General features: G+C 45.3%; 1 protein-coding gene and 1 pseudogene across 3 annotated transcripts in view; both read left to right on the forward strand.

Moving 5' to 3' along the window:
- Positions 1–12,263, forward strand: part of SLC8A3 (solute carrier family 8 member A3) — a 197,408-nt gene that overhangs the window by 96,401 nt on the left and 88,744 nt on the right. The gene's annotated exons all lie outside the window — the stretch shown is intronic.
- LOC123370557 lies at positions 3,134–3,252 on the forward strand (annotated as a pseudogene).

Consider the following 12,263-nt stretch of genomic DNA (forward strand, 5'->3'; position numbering starts at 1 on the left):
GCTGGACACACCCATGTCAGCAGCACAGGATCCTGATGTAGCATGTATGTACAACAGCTGGAAGTGGTTTGGGAAACCTCCTTTCATTAGTGGAATCTGTATTTCCTCTGTCTCTTCCAATTTACACTCAAATGCAATGCGATGACTTTAAATGAGTCATCTAGTGGAATAGAATCATAGGACTGAAAGGGACCTCGAGAGGTCATCTAGTCCAGTACCCTGCACTCATGGCAAGACTAAGTATTATCTAGACCATCTCTGACAGGTGTTTGTTCTAAGCTGCAATTTAAGTCCATTGCTTCTTGTCCTACCCTCAGAGGTTAAGGAGAACAATTTTACTTTCTCTTTCTTGTAACAACCTTTTCTGTACTTGAAAACTGTTATCATGTTCCCCCAGTCTTCTCTTCTCCAGACTAAACAAACCCAGTTTTTTCAAGCTCCATAAGTCTGCATAAGTCATGATTTCTAGACCTTTAGTCATTTTTGTTGCTCTTCTCTGAACTTTCTCCAATTTGCGATCCAACTTTTTCCTGAAATGTGGCACCCAGAACTGGACACAATACTCTAGTTGAGGCCTAATCAGCATGGAGTAGAGCGAAAGAATTAAGTCTCGTGTCTTGCTTACAACACTCCTGCTGATACATCCCAGGTTGATGTTTCTTTTTTTTGCAACAGCGTTACACTATTCATTCATGTCTAGCTTATGATCCACTATGACCCCAAGATCCCTTTCTGCAGTACTCCTTCCTAAGCAGTCATTTCCCATTTTGTATGTGTGCAACTGATTGTTCCTTCCTAAGTAGAGTACTTTGCATTTGTCCTTATTGAATTTCATCCTATTTACTTCAGACCATTTCTCCCGCTTGTCCAGATCATTTTGATTTTTAATCCTGTCCTGCAAAGCACTTGCAACCCCTACAAGCTTGGTATCATCCGCAAACTTTATAAGTGTACTCTGTATGCCATTATCTACATCGCTGATGAAATTAAGCATAGAGGCTGTCTGTATTCCCTGATGTCATTACGTTCCCCTTCTGGGCAATGCGGACCCCCTCAGAGATGACGCAGCTCATGTTTTGCAAAGAGCCCTCATTATTGTGGTCAAGGAGGGCAGGACTTCCATCTGCTGGATGCCAGACTAGAGCTGTACATCAGATTCCTGATGGGGAGTTGGGGACATATGATCTTCTAGGAGTGAAAAAATAGTCAAGTAGGAAAGATGTGATGAGGAGGAATTGCCATTCAAATAGATTTTCTGAGACTGCTGAGCTAGCCTGAATGTTCTCTATAGAGTCACAAAGGGTCAGGGGAGACTCGCTTTCTGAAGCAGCTTCACCTCCCACTTCCCGTGCATGACTGAAGAGAAATTCATTATTGTTTGTGTGGGGCTCAGATGCTATGGTCATGGGAACTGTGTAAGTGTGTGGATAACTGGGGTAATAGCTTAGCTTTCACTCTAGAGATCTTCAAAGATCTAAACGCTAGGGCTCCTGCGTGTAATTTATGTTGAAAATGCTACTGGATTTAATAAAATAATCTGCAAGTTTCAGCTCTCATTGACCCATTACAATTATTGGTCTGCTCCCACTCCCACTGAAGTTAATGGGAGTATTGGCATTGATTTTAGTGGGAGATTTATTGGGCCCTGAGTCTGGTGGCCTAATCTTAAGAGTTTCTGGTAGATACTTATCCATGTCCCAAAACCGCTGTACACTCTGGCACAATTTGGAGAGTTCTCATCTGGGGGTGTTGTATCTCAAGACTGAGGTGCATTGGCCTGACTGAGGACTGGAATAGCAGAGAGAACTAAAGGTCAGGATTGAGGGGCTTTGGCAGAACTGAGTATGAGAAGATTGTCAAGAGCCTTCCCCCACTCTCTGCCCAGGTGTGGTCAGTGCAATTAAAATAAACTGCCAAATCTTCCTGAATTACATTGTATGACTTTGGTAATGTTTTCCCTCAATATCAATGCAATATATCTGTGTTAGTCAAAGATTAAACTTGATGGACAATGACTGTGGAAAAATTACACATTGGATACTTTAAGAAAGAACAACCCTTTATTATTGCAACAGTCTAGATTTTCCAACCCTCTTAGCAACAGAGCATTTGTAGAGTTGTGTTTCACAATGTTCCTTGTCACTGGAGTTCTTCACTGCTGTTTCCCTGTCTGCCGAGCATGAAAGAAAACAACTTATGAATTGTTCCGCTATTAGCCAGATGCTTTCATTCCAAAAGTTGAATCCTTTCAGCCAGAAGGCTTTGTTTTATTTTCCACAGAACTATTTCTCTTAACATCCTGAATCCTTCAGAGTGGAGTTGCCACCAATCTGGGTTTTACCTGGACAGTCCAGGTTTTGGCTTCTGTGTCCAGGTGCCTGATTTTCAGGGACCTGGCATCCCCAAATGGCACCTGAATCAAAAGTCCAGTTACTGCAGGGTGGAAGGAGGCACTGGGTCATTAATCTGCCCCAACTCCTGCTCAGCTGGGGCCTGAAGGCTGGCTGCTTGAGATGACCCAGTGAGCAATGAAGGGAGTGGGGAGGAGAGAGCAACGGGGGCAGGGTCTCGGGGGAAGAGGCGGGGCGGGGCGGAGCCTCAGGTCTCCAGTTACCAGCAATCAGAAAGGTGGCAACCCCATCTCAGTGTGATGAAGGAAGCAGTGGCTGATGTCTCTAGTTTAGCCTTTCAAGCAGAGCCGTCCTCCTTGCCTTCTCAGACCTGCTCATTCCACCTCAGTTCTGCCTTTCCATACCTCTGGCTTGTTTAGTGTCCCCCGCCCCCCTTCTTGCGCCGGAGTTTACTATAGAAACAGCAGCCTGTGTTTTCTGGTCTGAAAAGTATGGTGTGTTCCCTTTGGTCACGATTCCAATAACTTTGCAGGTTTGCTGATGGGGGTTGTAGTGGTGAGGCCAGAATAATACTCTTCTTGGCATTTCCCTGACTGCACTGAGATGTCTGGTACAATCCCCTCTATTTCCCCCAGGGCCACCCAGAGGGAGAGGCAAATGGGGCAATTTGCCCAGGGCCCAGCGGGGGCCCCCACGAAAGTTTTTCGGTGCCTCTGGAGCAGGGTTCTTCATTCACTCGTCGGCGGGCTTGTTTAAAGGCAGGCAAAGCTGCAGGCAACAACGTCTATGGCCATACCACTCTGAACATGCCCGATCTCGTCTGATCTCGGAAGCTAAACAGGGTCGGGCCTGGTTAGTACTTGGATGGGAGACATACTGGGAATACTGGGTGCTGTAGGCTTTTGCCGCTCCCTGACGCTGCCCGGCTGCAGGTCTCCCTTGAGCACACGCCCTTGCTGCCTCGCCCTGGCTTGCTTCCGCTAAGGTCTCCCAGGCCGTAGCCGCCTCGCCCACCGCGCCCGAGGCGGAGGGCTTGGCCTTTGGGCACCCGGACCCATGGCTGCCCCAGGGGACACAGAGGCTCAGGGCTTCCCCTGCAGCAGGACGAGCCAGTGCAGTGGCTCCAGCCCCACGGGAGGAGGAGGTGTGGACGCTCAGGGCTTCCCCCACAGCGGGACGAGCCGGCGCAGTAAAACAGCTCTCTGCACCACCCCCAAACTTACCTGACCCCTTCCCACCATGATCACGCCACCCTACACTGAGCTTTGGGTTTAGGGAGCAGGTCAGCGAGACAGTTGTGTGGTGTACAGCTCACACGTCACTGACTCAGTTGAACATCTGTTGAGATGCAGAGCAGAAGGGGAGTATTTAGGTTTCCCACTCGCTCATCACCAGACTTCTGCTGCAGAAATGGAAATTGTTCCTTTGAACTTGAAGCTATCTGTTTATACTGGATTATGTTTTCCCAGGCTTTTTTTCACAGCGAAAAGCACTAGGAAGTTACTTTCTTTTAAAATATGAGGAGGAAGATTCTCCATGGGGCCCAAAAGCATGATTTATGTGAGTTCCCCCTTAGCCCCTATCTCAGCTCATCTGTGGTGGCACTGTCCCCCGCCCCCCTGTTCAGCTAACATTAAAGTCACAGAAATGACTACTTTAAAAAGTTAGAAAGTAGTGTTGGCTAGTAGAGCAGGGAATGGAAGTCAGGACTCCTGGGCTTTCTTACCACCTTTTCACTGGGTTGCCAAGTGTCTTTAGGTAGGACATTTAACTTTTCCGTGCCTCAGTTTACCCATGTGTAAAATGGGAATAAATCCCACCTCATGGAGCTGTTGTAAAGCTTAATTAACATTTAGAAAGTGCTTTGAGTTCCTTTCATGCAAGATGTTATTTAAATGCATGTCATTATTAATTAACACAAGCCTGCTTTAAAAAAAATAAGATAAAATGGCAGTGCACTCTTGTTTTTTTTTTATTTGTCAGCAGAGTTACCTTGTTTAGTTTGAGCATGGCTGCTGCTTTTGAAACATCTTCCAGGATCCCAGAATCATGATGTTTTCATTTTCACATTCCGCGCACAGTCTAACACTTCACGAATGCTGTGTTTTCCTGAACACATTTCAGGACATTCTAACATGCTGCAAACCTGGCCTGCAGGACCACATCTCTGTCCAAAACTGGGCTTGTCCCTTGAAAATCAGGGTCGGGTGTTAGAAATCCTACATCACGAGGGTTGCCTTAGTGCTGCGATTTGTCCTACAGTCAGAGTGTGTGTGAGAGGGTGCAGTGAATGGGAAAACATATGTGTGGATATGTGTTTGAGATTCCTGCTTATGATACCCAGAATGCAGAACAAGCTGACTGCATGTGTCCAAGCCCTGAGGGGGCTGTAGTATGTAATATAACTCCAATGAACCTCAGATGCTCAGGATGAGCATTGCCCAACTGTGGAAAAGATGTAATGTGCTGAATAAGTGCAATCAAATTGTCAGTTAGTGGCTGGCCCTCTGAAGATGAAGACCCTTTCTACAATTGATAGCTAATACGGATTCTCATTTAGCCCAAGAAGCAACGCCTGCTGATTCTGGAGCCTAGGGTCTTGGGTTCTGCATCACATGGTTGCATGACACTCTGTATTGTCTCTTCCATGTATGCTGGGGTGTGTGGAGAAGATCAAAGGAAAACTCCAAGTCTTTTTCCTATCCCACAGTACACATTTACAGTGCTTGGGGAGGGGTTGAACCATCAGGGTCACATTCTGAAAGTGCGGGCATGATCAGAAGGGTGAGCTCCAGAAGGAGAAAGCTAACAAGAGACTTGGCAAGAAATTTCCACACACACACCCCCCACCCAATCATTCAGGCACCAGGGGCTTGGATAAGTTTGGGATAAGCACTGAAACTGTTAGGCCAGAATTCTTAAACCGATAGCTATTGGTGCTGACTCGCTAGCCCAGATCTTCAGAGAGAACCCCAAATTGTGCAGCATGTGACAATGTTCACAACATAGTGACACTGCACTGCAACATACTGACCAACAGACATCATAACTAGGGATGATGGAACTAAAACCCCAAAGCCAGACGTCCCTGAGTTTTGGGTACACGTAGATCTGGGACTGAGAATCATGGCTGATCTCTCATGCTGTAATAGTGAACCAGAACTCAGGATCCGGCCTCCTTTGAGCTTTGGATAAGTTTGGACCTAGATCTAAAATTTGCACCTCTGGCCTATCTTTGCAAAGCTACAGTGTCCTGATGACCACGTCCTAGAGGACAAACTGTTCAAAGTGGCAACCCTCTTCTGCCAGCTTCCGAGGCAGGAAAGAGATGGCCCAGGGGATTAAGGAGGTTTATTATTTCTGCTTCTGTTATAAAGCAAACCCAGGTTGCCCCACGTCAAAATAGAAACATTTGTGTGGGAGATTTGGTTTAGCTATTTGTGATCTGATTTATTTTTTTTAAATTGGGGGGAGAGAGGGGGAAAAAACCTGAATACATACAGCAGTTTATTGACCAGGTATCCTCGCTGAGAGGTGGTGGAGTGAATTCCCTGCATAGCTGAAGCCCTCGCAGTTCATAATAACACAGTCTTCTTTCACCTCTTGCTTTGTCTGGACTCCTGGGCCAGGTGACATTACAGCAAGGCTTTTTCTTTTTTTCCCCCCCATCCTTCCTTTTTATGTTAATTGGATGTTCTCCCAGATGTGAGATAGAATTACTTCTCTGTGCCCCTCCAGAGCATGTGCCAGACCTTTCCTTCTAGCCTGGCTGTGAGACTGCTGGGAAAACAGTCTCTGTCTGTTAGGTCTCGGTCATTTCCCATCTTTCCCAGCAGGGACACTGCAGGAATTGCTGACTGAACTATAATTATACCATAATTACAACCAAGGCAGGGGAACCTAGTTACAACCTGTTTGTCTCCTGATTTAGTTACAGCCTGCTTCCAGTGTGTAATCTATAAGGAACCTTCAAGGTGTTTTGTAACCAGGGTGGCTCCAGGCACCAGCGCACCAAGCACGTGTCTGGGGCGGCAAGATGCGGGGGGGGGCGGCCTGCCGATCGCTGTGAGGGCGGCAGACAGGGAGCCTTTGGCGGCATGCCTGCGGGAGGTCCACCGGTCCCGCGGTTTCAGCGGCAATTCGGCAGCGGGTACGCCGAAGGCATGGGACCAGCAGATCTCCTGCAGGTGCGCCACCAAATCCGCGTTACCAACAGACCTCCCGCAGGCACGCCGCCAAAAGCCTGAGTGCCGTGCCTGGGGTGGCAAAATACATAGAGCCGCCCCTGTTCATAACTGGGCTACAGCCCTGGATATATCCCAGGGTTTAGAATGGTTAAGGCACAGGGTCACTTTCTCATTGACAGACAAAGTGAAACCATGCTGCAATCAAGCTCTTGATATGATTGTAACTGTCAAGGCTGATTCCCCTGAGTGCAGAAGGTGGGAGCCCACAAGGACTCTAAAAATTAATACTGGCCACTCCAGGCTGGTATTAAACTCCCAAGGTTACAGCTTTTATCTGACCTTGGATTGGTAGATGCTGCCACCACCCAAGTGCAGAATCCCTTTGAAAGCCCAGGAAGGCGCACTTGGGAATTCCTTCCTGTGGGGTACCCTCAAGCCCTTTCACCCCCCACTCCAGGGAAGAGCTGAGAAAGGGGAAGGAAATCAGTTGTTGCCACCAGCTAATCAAACAACATGTGCACAAACCTTTTAGGACACAGAAATTCACTCCTGTTCTTAAAAAAGTTAAATTTTATTAAAAAGAAAAAAAAAGAAAAATACATCTGGAAACTCAGGCTACTGCTAGATTTTAAAAGAGTAACTACAAGGATTAAGCATCAAGATAGCTCTCTTGATGTTCCACTTAAAGGTTACAAGCAAAACAAAAGCACTTGGTGGTAGCACAGAGGAGTTCATAAGCCATAAAGAAATAAAAATAAATAAACCTATGTGCGTCTTCCTAGATATTTCCTGATCTATTTACATATATGGGGTTTCAAATAAGTCGTTTCTAGGTACAATACTGAGGATTTTTCATACTTGGCCCCAAGCTTCTTACAGCATAACTGCTGCCCTGTCTGCCTCTCCCTGGGAGAACAACAACAGACTGACAAAAGGGGAGTCATTTTTCAATTTTAAAAATTGGCTCTTTTGGCCAGGTGCCCACTCACTTCCTTTTACTTATGCATAGCAGTGAGACTTTTTAACCCTTTACAGGTAGATCAATTAGAGAACAGCTAAGAAGAGGGGTTTTATAGCTACTGGCTGGCTGGGTGTCCATAAAAGGGAGCTACCCCCCGCCCTTCATTTATCATAGTAACTGAAGCATATTTGGGCCCTTGCCAACTCCCCTCGTCCCCCGTCGCTGCATGGCTGCAAACTGGCCAGGACTGGGCCCCTGGGCTCTCCCTAGCAATGGTGTTCCTCTTCTGTTCTGCAGTCTGTCTATTTGCTCAGGTCTCAGAACAGGCAGACACAGTTTGTTGAGAACTAGAGTGACCAGACAGCAAATGTGAATAATCGGGACGGGGTGGGGGGTAATAGGAGCCTATATAAGAAAAAGACCCAAAAATCGGGACTGTCCCTATAAAATCGGGACATCTGGTCACCCTAGTTGACAACAGAGCAGCACTGAACTCCCTGACGCCCTGTTCAAGTCTCTGTTGCTTAGGCCATCAGGCTCACCCGTCCCTGAAAGGGGCCTGCCCCTTACCTGAAGGCAGAAACTCATGAGCTATCTGCCTCCTCCTTCCCTTCCTCTTCTCTGCACCCAGGTCTCTTGGGACAGTATGAGAATGAGAGTAAAGATTCTGCTGCTGCGTATGCTTCACCTTCTTGCTGAGGAGCAATATATTGCACCCATAAATGCAAAATATGATTACTGGAAGTGGGTATAATATAGGTTTGCATGTAATCTAGCAGAGGTGCTAGCATAGGCGTACGTGAGATCTCATGTCTTCTGGTGGGGATTTTGTTAAGTGTATGTATAATTATTATTAAGCTGCTTTAGTGTACATTACCGTGTACACCTACACATGTATTATTTCTGTTGTAGGAATACAGAACCTGTTATTGCAAAGTATGCACCGGAGGGGTTTGTGGGCATACGTGTAGATGACTGCATTTCTGAGCTGCCAAAGGTGTGTACACACGCTCCTGGGAGGCTGCGTATGTACATAGTGTGCACATCTTGCACTCTTCTCTGGTCACGCTTCTCTTAGGTAAACTTGTAGGAATTTTTTGGATGGCTTCTTAGCCGTTGATACTGAGCTGGACTGAAACTATCCTGTGGCACCTAGTCATCCTACCACAGCATCAGCTTCTATGTAGAAATTAGGCACTTGAATCTTCCACTGGAGAACACAAGTAACTCCTGTTGTAGTTACTCTTCTCCTGCGTTTCGCTCATCTTATTCTTCCCTTTAGCCTTGCAGTTTAATATGTGGTTTAGTATTTAGTGGGATAGATTGTGTAATGAATTCGCCTAGCAGCAGTTACCAAAGAGAATCACAAGATCAGATTAAATGCCATGCCACTGACAGATTTGATTTCAGGAGTAAGAGCCCAATACTTCATAGTATTGGGAGGCCTATATTGATTGCTAGCATATAAAGTGAGGCTCCAGAAGTCAATCAAAGATTTAAACTCAGTCTCTATCTTGTTTTAATGTGAGTCAAATTTTGGGGGCAGGAAGTTCAGGTGGGGCATGGGAAGTGCAGGCCAACATCAGCAGTGGGGATAGAGTTTAAATTCTCCTTTTTCAAAAAGTACAGGCCTCTACACATGAAGTAAGAGAATCTTTATTAGAAGTCAGCAGTATATGGCCAATGACACACATCTGAGCAGTTGTGAGTCTATCCAATAGAGGCCACATTATTACAATTCATACTAGCTGATACTTTACTTCAGAAAATAGGAAGACTTTCTTTCTGGCCATCTTGCTGACATTAAGGCATCATTCTGTGATCTTAGTAACATCAGCTTGAAAGGAGGCTTTGACTGTGTCCAAAGACAGGGGACACACTCATGGCAAAAGAAGGTAGCAAGGTTGTGGGCCGTACAGGTGAAGCTCAAAGGGTATGATTCAGATAAGTATCCAGAATGCAGGTGTTTATCTGAATTCATTCAAACCTCCTTATGTGCAATAAAACTGAGCTGGGAATCTTACTAGAAGAGGTCAAGTATTTCCAGTCCTTCGCAGTTCAGGTGTCTATAATGTACTGTGAAAACAATCGTTGTCTTCTTAGGCAGCCTCTCTTCTCAGCCTCTCTGTGTCCAGCCCTGGATGAAATCTGGAAGTGCAGAGACAAGTGAAACATTAAAAAATTAATGAAACTCTTCCCAAATTTAAAAAATGGGGTTCAGTTCAGGAAGATACAGACAAAGGTTCGCGGAGAAGCTTTTTTTAAATAATAGCACTGCATACCTCTCTAGCATCTATCAAGAACCTCAAAGCATATTACAAACATTAATGAATTAAATCTCACAGCCACTCTGTGAGCCAGAGAGGTATTATTTCCATTTCACAAATTGGGAAACTGAGGTACAGAGAGGTTAAGAGACTGACCCATCATCAGACAACAAGTCAGTAGCAGAGCCAGAAGTAGACCTGCAGTGTCCTTCATAATATAGGAAAGATCGCAATCATCTCTCTAGTGAACACAAAGGCGATTCTGTACTGAGAATGCGAGGTGCCTGTGGACACTAACTCCCCATTGTTGCACAGCTGACTGAGGGTCACAACTTGTGTTACACAGAGGGTATAAATCCTGGCCCAATGAAGCAATCCTAAATGGATTGCTGACTCCACTACAAAACCTGCCTGATTCTGAGCCCCTTGCTCTAATCACTAAATACTTCCTTAACCAAACCGGGTTGCCCCATCCCTAGTTGTCAAGCTGCAAATGAAGAAGTTCCAAGTGAGTGTGGGAGTATTTCCATGCTATAGAGGTTGTCAGGGCTGCTGACTCACTGTACCTGCTAGAGGCAATGTGCTGTGATACTTAATATGGAGCGGGAGGGAGAATGAACATTGAAAACATTGGCTGAGAGAGAAGGTCACCCAATGCCTCAAGTAACCAAATCAAAGTATCTGGAATTTTCACTTCTGCCACTTCCCCACATGGAAAAAAACCTGCTCCTTATATATGACACCTAAATGGGGCACATTCTAAGCAGACTTGACTTCATTCATCTATGTGATATAAAACTAAATGTATCACAACGCTGATTCCAAAAGCACTTATAACCATTAGCTTGTTTGATTCCATACACCGAAAGCTAGCTGAAATCACATCAGCCCAGTCTGGTATGTGTTTAGCTATATTTCAGGTGTATGTAAACTATAATCAAGTATTTGGTTGTTTGCTACATATGGGGCGAAACCCTTCATCTCAAGTAAGAACTTCACAAACTCTCACCCCACACTCAAGCAGAACCTTTTGAGGAGGTTCCAAAATCTTTTATTTTAATGTTTGTTTTCAATTTCCCTCCACACTGCCTCTGCACTTTCAGCTGGGACCAAAAATGCCAACGTACCATTACACAGTCTGTGCAGGAGAGAGAGTTTTCTCAGGGCTGGTCTGAGATTGGGGAACGACCTCCCCCAGGAACTAAGGACCATCACAAGCCCTCATGGCCTTCCACTCCAAAGGCAAGGGACATTTCTTAAGCCTGCCTTCTCTAACATAAACAGAGAGCAGGCAAATACAATGAAAAATCAAACCCTACCAAAACAAAATATTACAGACTAACAGATGTTAGTCACGTTGCTTAATGAACTACTAGAAGATGCTCAGATATTCAGTGAGGAGGGCAGTATAAGTACCTGAATAGGACAGAACAGACAAAGCTGTTCACATAGAATTTCTGTCTCTGAGCCAAAGCCTTATTACAGAAACACCGCAAGAGACCCTGTTCTCACAAGAATTTCACTCCAGTTTTTCCAAACGGGGGGATTTTGAACAGCACATCAGTTAGATGCCTAACACCAATTGAAAGTTAATGGGACTTGGACACCTATTTCCTCTTTTGTGCCTTTGAAAATCCACCTTTGCAGACTTTTTAGGGCTTAACTGAACTGAGTCTCCAAAGATTTTGACATTCTCCCATTATCGGTCTCAAAGATATTCAAATTGCTTTTTCACTTTTGGATTCCTCTCCTCTTGCGATCTCTTATTCCTGATCCTGCCCCTTCCCTGAGGCAGCTACAGTATAGTGCTTAAAGAAAATGAAGTATTAGGACAATATTAAGGAGAATTTGAAAGTTGGCTCCTATCCATGGGCTGGGTATGGTTGCTTGGTTATGACCCTGTGCTTCATCTTGTGTCTGGGTGGTTACTTTATTCCCCCTCTGTGTAGGACTTTACAGAGATCACTTCCAAACCTCTTCTCAGTGTTTGCAGCTCTTACAGGTCTAATCTGTTCATTGCACTTTGCAATTTAGTTCTGTCCTCCATTGTACACCTCCCATTTTAGTTTTGTCCACAAATTTGATTATGGCTGAAGATACAGGAAAAAAACAAAACTACCCATCAAAGAGAACCACGAAACAGCCATGCATGGTGCAAATACAAGCGTCGGTGTTCCTTAGCTTAGTTGGTCAAAAAAGTCTCAGAAACCTGAGAGTATCAGACTAAGCTACAGAAGAAAGCAAGAAGTGTCACTGCTTGAAAACTGGCAGCTGCTTCCCCATTGTGACAGAAGTAGCTCTGTGAACCACGTGGAATGACTCTGAAGGCCAGCAGTGTGCCACAGACCAAAATTTAAGAGCCACTGCCTGCCATATGGGTTTTTAATAACACAGTCTTCTTACTCTTTAAATCACTGAATTATTTAGCATCCTTTTACCACTCAGTATTGGCCGTTCTAGTTCAGGATCTCAGGAGAGTAGGACTTAAGTTCACTCT

The sequence above is a fragment of the Mauremys mutica genome, chromosome 4 (assembly GCF_020497125.1).
Source record: "Mauremys mutica isolate MM-2020 ecotype Southern chromosome 4, ASM2049712v1, whole genome shotgun sequence".
NCBI classification, from domain to species: domain Eukaryota; kingdom Metazoa; phylum Chordata; order Testudines; family Geoemydidae; genus Mauremys; species Mauremys mutica.